The sequence below is a fragment of the Hibiscus syriacus genome, unplaced genomic scaffold, assembly GCF_006381635.1.
Source record: "Hibiscus syriacus cultivar Baekdansim isolate YM2019G1 unplaced genomic scaffold, ASM638163v2 tig00110160_pilon, whole genome shotgun sequence".
NCBI classification, from domain to species: domain Eukaryota; kingdom Viridiplantae; phylum Streptophyta; class Magnoliopsida; order Malvales; family Malvaceae; genus Hibiscus; species Hibiscus syriacus.
The window spans coordinates 2415104-2430057 of NW_024062608.1; the positions used below are offsets into that span (position 1 = coordinate 2415104).

The 14954-nt window shown below is 33.5% G+C and overlaps 1 pseudogene; it reads left to right on the plus strand.

Annotated features, from left to right (window-relative positions):
• The first annotated feature begins 1522 nt into the window (after positions 1 to 1522).
• LOC120216342 lies at positions 1523 to 14548 on the plus strand (annotated as a pseudogene).
• The last annotated feature ends 406 nt before the right edge of the window (positions 14549 to 14954 follow it).

Here is a 14954-nt window from a genome sequence, read left to right on the forward strand (position 1 = left end):
GGGTTTTAAAAACCCTAATAACTTTGGGTTGTTGCTTGGACCTGTTGTGTTGGGCTTCGGGTCTTGGGTTTGGTGCTTGTTGAGCTTGATGAGTTGTAACATTGGGCCTGTAATTTGTAAAATAACAAAATAATTAATATTAGTATAATTATAATAATAATAAAAATGATTTCAACCCGGACAAAAACTGTTGTCTATAATAAAAACAATTCATTTACCACCAATGACCTCTAGCATGTCATCATCCATAATAGACCAATACGTCAACATTTTAAACCATTATGTCAACATCATAAACCGCCACACCAATATCGTAACGATCAATATTCAATTATGTTAAAAAAATTTTCAAATTTAAAGACCACGTTAAATGGAAGAAAAGCAAAGGTCATATTAATTTTTCTAGAAACAATTGACAGCTTAAGGTATTTTATATCTTTTTATTTTGAGTGTATGTTATATTTTATGTTATATTCTAGGATAAACTATGCATTTAGTATTTAAACTATTAATTTTAATATGTTTTAGTATTTAAACTTTCAACTTGTTTAAAACTATATATAATGTTTAGTTTTTGTTTCAATTTAGTACCTCACCGTTAAAAACATAACGTGTTTAGTACATAAACCATCGTTTTGATCTGTTTTAGTACCTAAATTTAAAAAAAACAAAAAAAAAACTTAACGTTAAATTCTTAATATGGTACTAAAATGAAACAATAACTAAATGTTAAGTATGATTTTAAAAACATAAAAGTTTAGATACTGAAACATATCAAAATTAATAGTTTAAGTACTAAACTCATAATTTACGCTATATTTTAAGTATTTGAGGTGTATGAGTTACGACCAATCCTGTCCAGCGTACGGTAATTTGTCAGTTACGGTTGAGTAAGGCATAACTATTGCCACCTCAATTCTGCTGTAAAACCATCTATTTTATTATATTACGTCTCCAACAATATTCCACTAAGCGCAACTGAATCTCACTTCTAAACACTCCTAAAATACCCTTCATCTGACCAATCACACCCCCCGTGATATCCACTCGCTAATACCGAGATTGTTAAATAGTCAACCATCTATTTCTTCCGAATGAGGAACATATTACACCCAATTGATCAGAATTCGAACAGAAACTGCAAGTAAAACATCCACTCCATAATTTTCATCATCACCTTCTCTAACGGCTCAGATTTCTCTCCAGATACTAACACTACGAGCAACTTTTATCATCATCGTCCGCCCACCGAGATCTAAAAGTCCAACTTGGACTCCTTTCCTTTATTTTCACTGTGATAATGTTCTCATATATAACAAAAAATGGGAACTGTGAAAAATTTAATAAAACTGAAGAATGATAAAGGATAAAAAGAAATTATGATTACCAATATTTTAAAGTGACGAGTCAAAATGTGAAAGTAAACGAGGGTATCATTATTCTTTTTTAAAAAAATTAATCATTTACTTATCTATTTGTATATATTATTTACGAGGAGGAGAAAGAAAAGACGGGCTGAGATCTTTGGCCTCCTTTCATCTCTCTTTGATAATTGACTAAAAAGCTCTTTGTTTTTTTAAGCTTGGGATCTTTGCTTGTGTTTCTCTTTGAATTTCCATATGGGTTTGTGGGAAGCCTTTCTCAATTGGCTTCGAAGGTATGGTATTTTCTTTTTGGTTTCTTGCAATGTCACTCTTTTTGTCTCTCCAGGATTCTGAATTACGATTTAGATGGAGTTGGGTTTATGTCTTCAAGTTAAAACTTCATTCCTTTCTATACTTTTGACTTTGTGTTTGATATTGGGCTCCAGCTTTTGCTTGATACTGCTGTCAAGTTTCTTCTTCAAGGGTTAAAAATGTTACATATTGATTTTAAATTCAGGAACAAAATATTCCAATATCTTAGTCATTGCAATTTTAATGAGCGAATGGTCTTATTTTGTTTTGTTTCTGCTTTAAGGTGGTGTAGATTTATGATCATATCACCTTGCAGATATGTAGACCTTTGTTAAAAATTACATGATTTCTGTGATGAAATTCAATCATAGCCTTAGAGGAAGTAGTATTCCTTATTGTTGTGAAGTGAATGCACTAACTTCACAGTATTATGTCTTTCACTGGCTTCTGCATGTTATAGTTAGTTACATAATCTTCAAAGTTGATTTTATGTCCCTATATCTTTGGGATTCTAGTTTCAGTTGAAAATGCTGTTTCGATTTTACAAGGCTTAAGGAATGGTCTTTGTTTATCGAGTGCTTTTTATCCGATGGGAAGCTTTTCTTTTTATCAAAACTGGAGTCCACATACTTTTCAGACGGTGTCATTCATATCATTGGAGCAATCTTAAACGAATGGTACGAAATTCGATCTTCGTAGTATCGATGTTCACTTTTCATATATGTTGTTTTGCAGCCTGTTTTTCAAGCAGGAATGGAGCTATCTTTGATAGGACTTCAGAATGCTGGAAAAACCCCATTAGTATAAATGTTATCGCAGTTAAGTAAAAATGCTGTCGCAGCTTAAAAAGGGTCCATTGCCAGTGATCTAGCACATGCTTTTATCTTGTTCTGTGAATTAACTTTAAGTTGGTTGTTTTTCTTATTCCCCCAGACTGGTGGATATAGTGAAGATATGATACCTACGGTGAGTCATAAGTGGATTTGTATTAATTTGTGAACTCACTGCAATGCCTTTTTTAGTCCTTTTTCTTTCAGCGAACGTAATGGCTTCTTTTCAGGTTGGGTTCAACATGAGGATAGTGACAAAAGGAAATGTTACGATTAAGTTATGGGATCTTAGAGGCCAACCTAGGTTTCGTAGCATGTGGGAACGATACTGTCGTGCAGTTTCTGCAATTGTGTGAGAGGCTACTTGTTCATTTTCGTACTGTTTTTTTGCTTTAACAAGTTATGGGATCTGTTTTTTCTTGCAGTTATATGCATTGGTTTGTATATGTATTAGAATAAACATGGTTCTGTTGCAGTTATGTGGTGGATGCTGCTGATCCTGATAACCCGAGCATCTCAAAAAGTGAGCTTCATGATTTGTTGAGCAAATCGTCACTTAGTGGTGTAGACACTCGTTTTTATCCGGGTCTACAAAAATATTATTTATATTATTATTAGAGAAAATAATCTCAGTGACCGAAAATGTCTTATAATATACGATTTTAACCAACTTTGTTTGGATTTGCCAAAATGATCAATAAATTCGCAACGCGAACTCCAATTTCGTAACTCAGTTTCCAATTTCGTAACGTGAATAGTAAAATCGTAACGTGAATAGTAAAATTGCAACGCGAATTGGAAAATCGCAACGCGAATTGGAAAATCGCAACGCGAATTGGAAAATCGCAACGCGAATTTAGAAAATCGCAAAATCGCGTTGCGAATTTCAAATGGTAACTCTCTGCTTCTAGACTGGGATTTTAAGTAGAAAATAAAACTTATCCACATGTGTACAGGAATTAGCTTTTTCTTAATATAATTCAAAATTTAATTTTTTAAATGTATTTCATTAGTCTGAGTTAAGGATTCTTTCAAATTTCAAACTTTAATTAGTTGAATTTAAAATAATTTGTAATGAAGATTGACAAATGAAATAGATTTGTTGTTCATTTACATATAAATTTTTTTACGTGTACAAATATTTTTTATAAAAGTTATTTATGTATTTTTCCAACAAATTATTATAGATGGATGATAAGAAATAATTTACATATAGATTCGTTGCGATTTTACTATTCACGTTGCAATTTTACTATTCACATTGCGATTTTTACTATTCACGTTGCGAATTTGACTTTCGCGTTGCGAATTTGACTCTTGTGTTGCGAATTTGACTATCGTATTGCGAATTTGACTATCGCGTTGTGAATTTGACTTCTGTGTTGCGATTTATAGGAATCAGGTTTTTCTTAATATAATTCAAAATTTAATTTTTTAAATGTATTTCATTAGTCTGAGTTAAGGATTCTTTCAAATTTCAAACTTTAATTAATTGAATTTAGAATAATTTGTAATGAAGATTGACAAATGAAATAGAGTTGTTGTTCATTTACATATAAATTTTTTCACGTGTACAAATACTTTTTATAAAAATTATTTATGTACTTTTCTAACAAATTATTATAGATGGATGATAAGAGATAATTTATATATAGATTCGTTGCGATTTTACTATTCACGTTGCGAATTTGACTTTCGCGTTGCAAATTTGACTTTTGTGTTGCGAATTTGACTATCGCGTTGCGAATTTGACTTCTGTGTTGCGATTTACAGATTTTGCGAATTTGGAAAACGCAATGCGATTTACATATTCGTGTTGCGAAATTGGAAACTGGGTTGCGAAATTGGAGTTTGCGTTGCGAATTTGTTGGTCATTTTGGCAAATCCAAAAAAAATTGGTTAAAATCGTATATTATAAGGCATTTTCGGTCACTGATGTTATTTTCTCTTATTATTATTATTATTATGGTAATTTAATTAATTACATTTTTTGTGCAGGCCTTGAAGCCCAAAATTACAATTGCCCACTAGTAGCCCAGGTTACAAGCCCAAACAACCTACTCGAGGCCCAAAACAGACAATCCATAACTCTCAGGCAACCCAACAATCCAGACCATACCTGTGAACCCAAGCCGACCCGACCCAACCAGCCCACCAACCGACCCAGACCTGCTAGAGTTTCATCTTCTCTACCCCAGCATCGCACCATCAGGACCTTCTGATTTGGACCCATCCAACGGTCCAGATCAACGGTCATTTAGGGTATGAAACCCTAAGCCTAGCTCAGCCACCGCCGCTCAAGCCGAGGCTCTCCCTCGCCAACCGATTCTGACACCGCCATCGATAAATCTGACCGAACAATGACAACATATCAATCAACAGTAAATTGGCAAGGAAATCAGAGAAGAAAAATAAATAAAAAACAGTACTATCTCAAGGCAATCTTGTTATGTTAATAAATGGAGATAGGATATCATTATCCTATCTCCTCGGCAGCAAGGATAAGAAGACATGCAATCAAAGAAAGAAAGGAAAGAAAAGAGAGAGTCAGAAGGGGCTTACCTCGGTCGAACTCCAATGAAAGCCACAAGTCGTCAGAGCCAAAGAAACCGAAGAGTTTATTCCTAGATCTATGGCGTTTGAGCCATTTTTAGGCCAAACTAGGTCGGACCCGAATCCATGGTGAGAAGACACTTCGATTAACGTTTTCCTCTCTTTTCTCCGACGGCCAGCGCCGATCAATGACGGCTGGTGCGGTGGTTCCTCATCGGTTCCTGAGAGCTCTCTGAAGCTCTATCTCCCATTCTCTCTCTCTCATGAAAAGATGAGAAATGAAGCAAATAAGCAAAGAAAGCCCGGTCTTTGGGCTTAAATACCAAGAGCAAAACGACATCATTTTAGGGGAGGATCTTCTGCGTGTTGTCAGCGTGTGGGGTAATTCCAATATAGGTCCCTACTATTTTGTTATCTTTTGATTTGGTCATTAAATGAAAAATATTATTTTGTTTCAGGCATGTATCTTTTAATACTTTTATTTAAGTCACTGATCCTGTGTTATGTTATCCTCTTTAATGTCTTAATCTGGTCATGAAATTTGTTATTCTTTCGTTTTAGTCATTATATATTATTAATGCATTTTGGTATTATTAATTATTGACCCTTTCAGATTTTTTGTTTAATTTATTTTAGTCCTTAGTTACTTTTGGGTTATTCTCATTTTCAGTCCATGTTGTTTGTTATTTTTTATTGAGATTCTGGTTAGTATTGTAATTACTGTTTTAGTCATTTTAAATTTCTTTTTTTGTTGTTTTAGTCCTTTGAGTATTAGTTTTTATTATTTTAATCCTTTAACTTTCTGTTTTAGCTATTTTAGTCCTTTAAGTTTCTATATATGCTATTTTGGTCCTTTAACTTTATGTATTTATTGTTTAGCCTTTTAAATTTCTGTTAATTATATTTTAGTCCCTTAAATACTTATTTTGGTATTTTATTTTGGGTTTGTAATGTTTGTTGTTTTTTATTTTAGCCCTTTATGATATCAAGTATGGTTAATTTATATCTTAAATATATCATATTTGTATACATATCTATTTTAGTCCAAATTTTGTAACGTTGTTTTATCTATCGTTATAATTACATGTATGTATGTATATAAATTATGTAATTGTTATTAGCATTCTTTGTACGAAAATTTTTATTTCTCTTTTGTTTTATTACTTGCATAGTTCGATAATTATTAATGCCCTTTGTTATAAATCATCATTGTTTCATAAAATATGTAAATGGAAAATTTTATTGTGAGGGAAATCTACGCAGACATCTCTCGACTACAACGGAATGTGTCTTTTTGAGGATTTTTTGCATAAATATTATTTTATAATTGATAATTTTATTTTTTCCATGTTTATTTATTTCGAGTATTTTTCACTGCTTTTCACTTTTATTTTGTTTTATTTTATTTTATCTTTGCAAAATTTGCGAAATAACATTTTTGTGAGGGGAATCTATGGGAAAGTCTCCTAACTGCAAAGGAAGTGCTTTCTCGAAGATTGTTCACACAAAAGGTCATTAATTATCTGAAATTTGACACTTTTCTGAATAAATTCGAATAAATAGAAGGATCGTAATTTAAATATGTTTTCAACTTTGAAATTCTCAATATTTAAACAACATATAATCGTTTAGGTACCAAAATTTGGGCGTTGTGGGGATGTTAACCCTTCCCCACACGTAACCGACTCTCGAACTCTTAAAAACGAATATTTGGTAAAAATGCATACCATTTTTTGACGTTTAAGGTTTCCAACCTACCTAACTTAATGGTTGGTGGGGACTCAAAAATCAAATTGTTTTCAAAACTGAATTTCATCGCCTTCCCCGAAACTAATATTTTAAGTCTAACGGATCCCCCATGGAAACATTATGACAGCTTGACGACTCTGCTGGGGACTTCGAAAGTCAGGCCATGAACGATTATATGTTATTTTGTATTTGGGAATTACAAACTTAAATTGTATTTAATTTACGATCCTTTTATTTATTTTGAGTTTCAACATATTATGCATTATTTTATTTTTAACTAATTGATTTTTGATTTAAGTGGTTTTCATATTCGAACAGATTTTTAGAAATTGTGAGAGTATTGTTTTTGTCATGTTTTAAAGGTTTGTGAGTTTCTCCTCACACAAAATGTTCATATACATACCATAAGCTCACTTACGAGCTTTGTTCCTTTTTAAGTTGAAGTGAAAGCTTAGCCTACGTGAGATAATTTGTTTCTCTGTATGGGGTTTAACTAGTAACATTTGGGGTTCATATACCTTTTATCTACATGAGATAAATGATTTCTTCACATGGACATAAGGGAATGTATCCTCTCGAATTGAAGTCGATCTGCACAAGCCTGTAATGGGCTAGGGTTGAGGGTTTGACAACCTAAGAAGGCACAACATGGAAAATTCGAGTATTTTTTTCTTATAACCCAACACAGCATATAATGAGCCCTAGTAACCCACCCCGATAAAATTCATGCCAAACCTCTGTCCGTTAGTAGGTACCCAAATTAAGTATACACAAAGGAGGAGTGTTTATGAACCTTTCATTTTGCTTTAAATTTTGTTGATCAAAAGCATGCGAACTAGATACCATGCGATTAGGATCATTTCATTGAAAACAATTATTTTGGGTAGGATCACTATCTAATAAAGGCATGCCCGGGTAGATTTCATGATTGGGTAGGTGTTATATTTATCTGTAGATAACATCTTTTAACTCCATTGATTATCTTGTCGATATTAATTCATTTTTCTCTTTTGTTTGTGTTACTAACTTATTTCTTTTCTTTTATTTGTGTCATTTTTCATCTTTCTTTACATAGCATTTCAGAGTATCATCACTTTTGCATCTGCATTTGCATATTCGCATTCTGCATGATCATCATAAATAAAAGAAATGTGTTGATTAACCAAGTAATCATCAGGGTAGAAGAACGATCATTAAATGGAAAAGAGTTTTCATAACAAGGAAGAACTCGATCCGACTGTCCGAGCTTGGCTTGAAGAAACGCAAAGGGCAAAAAGAGATAGTTTTTCTGGGGATTACGTATCACAGATGACCACAGATGTCAATTTCAAGCAGAATGATCTACAAGAGCTGATAGAGATTTGATAAGTTGGAGAGTAGTTACCAAGGAAAAACTTTGCTTAAAGCTTTGGTCTGACATTGAAATCCTGCACTGGCTGTCTTGGCAGAGACTTTTTGATCCTTAAATAACTGCCGTAGATTGGAGGGAAGTCGATTCAGAGGATGTTCTCAACTACTCACCATCTCGATTTGGAGTCATTTCTAGAAAGAAAAGAAAGTTGTTGGGATCATGACTGAGATCATGGAGCTAAATAAAAGGGTCAAACCACATTCATAGATTGATCTCTCTTATAAAGATGACAACTCTTTTGCAGGAATGAAACTCTTTCTAAGAATGGTTACTTTTGGAAATCGATGCCTTTTGTATTTGCATTCTGCATGACATTCACTTAAGCATTTTCACATGTATCATTCATAAAAACATGGAATTAATTCATGGAGGATTCGATAGAAGTGATCCTGATCACGTGACACGACATGGAGAATAGAAGCAAGATTCGAACAAGTAAAAGAAGAAGTTGAAATCAGTATGATGGAAGCTACTTTGCTGTTTGTATGACTGAGCCTTCCAAGACTATCTGAGAAAAGAGTCCACATACCTTAAGGTTTATGATGTTGAATCCGTTTTCAGTTAACATATAGGAAGCTCTAGACATTCCGCTGAGAACTGTAAGGCATTGAAGCGCAAGATCCATAACCTGATGGATTAAGGGGCATGGACAATCGAATAAGGATGCGGGCATTATACCTACCATTTACTTTGAGATCATTGTTTTGTTTGAACTCATTTTTGTTCTATCTTTCATATTTGCTTAACCGTTTAATGATTGAAATTATGCTACCTTCTAAGGTTGAACAATTGAACGAGTTTTAATCTTTAGTTCTTTGAATATCAAATGAATTTCAGATTCTCTTAATTCTTCAAGAATTGTGGATTTTTTTACTTATGGCAAGATTAGACCTTTCTTATAACCAAAAATAAAATCTCTCAATTCTTTACCCGAAATAATTCACGGTCATTACCAAAAAACCAAATTTTGACATTACCTTTCCTTGAGACTTTGAAACATTACTTTTATCTTTTTGAGACACAAAAGTCATACACTTACTTTTCTTTGAGCCAATAAAGTCACATCATCGTCTTCTTAGACGCAATCCCGACATTTTTCTACTAATAAAACTTGTAGACATTGAGTACAAGATGTTCACCTAACCGTAAAACTTCCTACAAGAAAACCATATGGGGCATCTCAAAGAAATTTTCTAAAGTTGATCTTGTACAATTGAGGCATACTAAGAGCAAGAAGCAAAAAAAAAAGAAAAGAGAATTAGTTTGAAATAATTCTATCATGCATTAATTACATTGTTTTCAAGTGAATAAAAATTAACCCTGAAAATCTATCCCCCTGGGATACCTCTTCTGCAAAGTCTTTTGTGTATGAAATGATGAACGACATTCTTTCTTTATTTCCTCACAAAAGAAGAAAATTTATCCCTTGTGTCCCCTTTAAGCCTAAATTATGTTTTCTCCTGATTCAACCCTAACCATTGATCACCCTCCACACTAGGGGGCAAGGTGGAGAAAATCTGCTTGCATGAGTGAAGACCATCAATCCAGATGAGATACTGAAAGGTAAACCAAATGCTAAGTGCGAAGATTCAATCAAATCAAAGAAAAAGAAACAAAGAGAAAAGAAAAAAGAGAAAAGAAACAAAAAAATAAAAGAAAAACGAACAAAAGAAATGGAAAAAAAGATGAGAAGAACATGCAAAGATTCATTCGAGTCAAATGACGCATCAAACTTCAAACCATGAGATTGATCAAGCACAATCATTCCAGAATCACTTCACTCAAAGATCATCGAACATAAAAAACACCTACGAGCATATCCATATTGAGCAAGACAAGATTGAAGGCATCAGAATGAATTGATCCTTGATTCAATTACCCTTAAACACTTATTTGGGCCTTTATCCTTTCTTTTATAACCATGAACAATGGCCTACATTATGTGCCTTAAAAGTCCTTTCTAATCATACATGGATTTCTAAACATAAGACTATCTTCATATTTCATCCAGCCCATCAGGATTAATCTTTTATTTACTGAAAGGTTTCTAAAATCTTAATGCATCATAAAAATAACAAAGGGGGGTTCAAGACGTAAATTCTGAATAACGTCCTGAAACCAAAGGAGGATTCGAGTTGAAAACCTGAAAAAGATGCTCGATTATAAAGATTGTACAGCTGTTGCATAGGAAGCGATCGCACAAATCCCTTTATAAGGTATCGCACAACCCGAATGAGATCATGAGAGCTGGGAGTCGGAGAACACTTTCAATAGATGAGTACAGAAGCTATTCCATTAGATCAGTGAATATCAAATAAATGAGAACATTACCTTTGACAAAAAATAACAACCCGAGACATTTTTATCCTTTCCTTACTTAACCATACCTCAAATATAGCAATAATCTTAACATTTTTCAAATAGTTATAATTTATTGAAAGATTAATAGAGTAATTAATTCTTTGATATCCAATGAGCTCTTGTTTTATGATTTGTCAATTGTGAAACCTAGAAAGAGGTAATATTTTCAAATCTTTGATTAAACATTTTTCAAAACTCTTTTAATTGCTATTTTAGACTTTTTGAAAATACAAGAAGAAAAAAAACATCAAACAAGACAATCTCTCTGGAGTGGATCTTGGTAGTTGACATGTGGCTCTCAGACACGAAGCTCATGTTTAGAATCAGTGCTGAAGCAAGAAACGATGAATGATGGGGCATATTTGGAAATTCAACATCAAATATTAGGGCATCTTTAGGGATTAAACATCCTGATGTTAACTATCAGATCTTCTGAAGGCATTTCCTCCACCAGCAGGAACAAGCAGACTATCAGTATCCTTTGATGTTGTTTCTCTTAAAACAAAATGTTGTCTCGCTTAAGACAGATTTCTCTCAAAACAAATTTCGTGTCACTTGAGACAGTTTTCCTCAAAACCCCAAATTTGGAAATTGTTTCACTTGACACATAAATCATCTTTGAGTCGTTTCTCTTGAAACAAAAGTCTTGGAGTCTATTTTTTTAAACAAGTTGTATATCTTGAGACAGTTTCTTTTGAAAAAAATCTTTGAGTTTGCTTTTCTGGAAACAAAGTTTTATCTCTCTTGAGACATTTTCTTTTGAAGGAAAATCTTTGAGTATGTTTTTCTTGAAACAAAAGTCTTTAAGTTTGTTTCTCTTGAAACAAACATCTTTAAGATCATTTCCTTTAAAACGAATTATGTCTCCCTTGAGACAATTTCTTTTAAAACATCATCTTTGAGTCGGTTTCCCTTGAAACCATTATCCCTAAAGATGGCATATCGTCCTCATCACGTAGGAACCGTGTCATCCCCCGACCAGACCTCCTCATCACGTAGGAGTCGTGTCACCCCTGATAACGAGTCGTCCTCATCACGTAGGAACCATGTTATCATCACTAAAGATAGCATATCGTCCTCATTGCGTAGGAACTGTGTCATCCACCGACCATATCTCCTCATCATGTAGCAGTTGTGTCACCCTTAGACGACTAGACCTCTTCATCACATATGAGCCGTATCGTCCCCCAACCACAATCACTATCAAATTTCAAAACAAAAAAAGAACCAGACAAAAACTTATTGTTTTTTTCATTTTTTTTTCCTATTCTTTTTAACACAAGAATGTGCAAAGAGGGGTAGTTATAGACACTTATTTTTATCCGGGTCTAAAAAATATTATTATTATTATTATTATTATTATTATTATTATTATTATATTAATTACATTTTGTGCATGCCTAGAAGCCTAAAATTACAATAGCCCACCATGAGCCTAGGTTACAAGCCCAAACAACCTACCCGAGGCCCAAAATAGACAACTCAGGCAACCCAAAAATCCAGACCATACCCGTGGACCTGAACCGACCCAAAGAAGACTCGACTCAACCGACCTAGACCCGCTAGGGTTTCATCTTCTCTGCCCCAGCGCCGCACCATCAGGACCGTCTGATTTAGACCCATCCAACGATCTAGATCAATGGTTATTTAGGGTATAAAACCCTAAGCCTAGCTCAACCATCGCCGCTCAAGCCAAGGCTCTCCCTTGCCAACTGATTCTGACGCTGCCGTCGATAAATTTGACCGAACAGTGACAACATATCAATCAACAGTAAATTGGCAGGGAAATCAGAGAAGAAAAATAAAAAAACAACATTATCCCAAAGCAATCTTACTATGTCAATCAAAGCCACGGTCGAACTCTGATGAAAGCCACGGGTCGCCGGAACTGAAGAAACCGAAGGGTTTCTTCGTAGATCTATGGCGTTTGAGCCATTTTAGGCCAAACTAGGCTCGGACCCTCATCCATGGAGAAAAAATGCTTCTATTGACGTCTTCATCTCTTTTCTCCGACATCGACGGACGACGGCCGACGCCGATCAGTGGCGGTCGGTGCGATGGTTCCTCGTCGGTTCCTGAGAGCTCTCTGGAGCTCTCTCCCTCCCATTCTCTCTCTCTCTCTCTCATGAAAAGATGAGAAATGAAGCAAATGAGCAAAGAAAGACCGATCTTTGGGCTTAAATACCAATAGCAAAACGACATCATTTTAGGGAAGGACCTTCTACGTGTTTTCAGCGTGTAGGGTAATTACAATATATGTCCATACTGCTTTGTAATCTTTTGATTTGGTCATTAAATGAAAAATTATTCTATTTCAGGCATGTATCTTTTAATACTTCCATTAAGTCATTGATCATGTGTTATGTTATTCTCTTTAATGTTCGAATTTGGTCATGGAATTTGTTATTCTTTCGTTTTAGTCATTATATATTATTAATGCATTTTGGTATTATTATATATTGGCCCTTCAAATCTTTTGTTTAATTTATTTTAGTCTTTAGTTACTTTTGGGTTATTTTCGTTTTCAGTCCTTGTTGTTTGTTATTTTTATTGAGATTCTGGTTGGTGTTGTAATTACTGTTTAGTCATTTTAAATTTCTGTTTTTACTGTTTTAGCCCTTTGAGTATCTATTTTTGTTATTTTAATCCTTTAACTTTCTATTTTATCTATTTTAGTCCTTTAAGTTTCTATATTTGCTATTTTGGTCCTTTAACTTTTTGTATTTATTGTTTAGCCTTTTAAATTTATGTTAATTATATTTAGTCCCTTAAATACTTATTTGGTATTTTGTTTTGGGGTTTGTAATTTTTTTTAATTTTAGTCCCTTATGTTATCAAGTATGGTTAATTTGTATCTTAAATATATCATATTTGTATACATATCTATTTTAGTCCAAATTTTGTAACTTTGTGTTTTATCTAGCGTTATAATTTCTTGTATGTATGTATATAAATTATGTAATTGTTATTACCATTCTTTGTATGAAATTTTTTATTTCTCTTTTGTTTTATTATTTGCATAGTTCGATAATTATTAACGCCCTTTGTTATAACTCATCATTGTTTCATAAAATAGTAAATGGAAAATTTTATTGTGAGAGAAATCTATGCAGACATCTCCTGACTACAAGGGAATGTGTCTTTTTGAGGATTTTTCGCATGATGTTGTTTATATTCGATAATTTTATTTGTTACACGTTTATTTATTTGAGTATTTTCACCGCTTTTCACTTTTATTTTATTTTATTTATTTTCTTTACGAAATTTTTGAAATATCGTTTTTTTGAGGGGAATTTATGGGAAGGTCTTCTAACTGCAAAGGAAGTGCTTTCTTGAAGATTGTTCACACAAAAGGGCATTAATTATCCGAAAATTGACACTTTTTGAATAAATTCGAATAAATAGAAGGATCGTAATTTAAATATGTTTTCAACTTTGTAATTTCCAATATTTAAACAACATATAATCGTTTAGGTACCAAAATTTGGGCGTTGTGGGGTGTTAACCCTTCTCCACACGTAACCGACTCCCGAACTCTTAAAAACGAATCTTTGGTAAAACGCATACCAGTTTTTGACGTTTAAGGTTTCCAATCTACCTAATTTAATGGTTGGTGGTAACTCAAAAATCAAATTGTTTTCAAAATTGAATTTCATCGTCTTCCCTGAAACTAATTTTTAAGTCTAACGGATCCCCGTGAAAATGTTATGACAAGTGACATCCTCTTCTGGCGCTAGGCAACAAAATCGACAAGCCAGGAGCTCCGTCTAAACAGGTTTTGACTGAAAAAATGTAAGAGAGACATTCATTTGATTTAGATACAGTATTTCTACTTTGCGTAAAATGTAAAAACTTTCTGGAATATTCTTGTGCAGGGGACTCAAGTCAATTACTGATAGAGAAGTTTGCTGCTTCATGATATCTGCAAGAACTCAACCAACATTGACTCAGTTATTGATGGCTTGTAAAGCATTCGAAATTCAAGTGCTGAAAAAAGGGTTTTCTGTGTTTAATCTTTTAGTGATGAAAGTGTTTATAATTTGGAGATCAAATTTGTGTTTGAGAATTTCAGGTTTAACTTGATATTGTTTAATTACTGTTTTCTCGTCGTATACTGTACATTGGATCATCACATTTGTAATTCAAGTAATATTTTTTTAGAGAAAATCGCCTCAGTGACCAAAAAAAAGTTATAATATACGATTTTAACCAACTTTTTTTGGATTTGCCAAAATGACCAACAAAATCGCAACGCGAAATAAAATCGCAACGCGATCCCCAGAATCGCAATCAGTTTCCAAATCGCAACGCGATTCTTGAAAATCGCAATGCGATAGTACAAATCGCATTGCGATTTTCCAAAATCGCAACGCG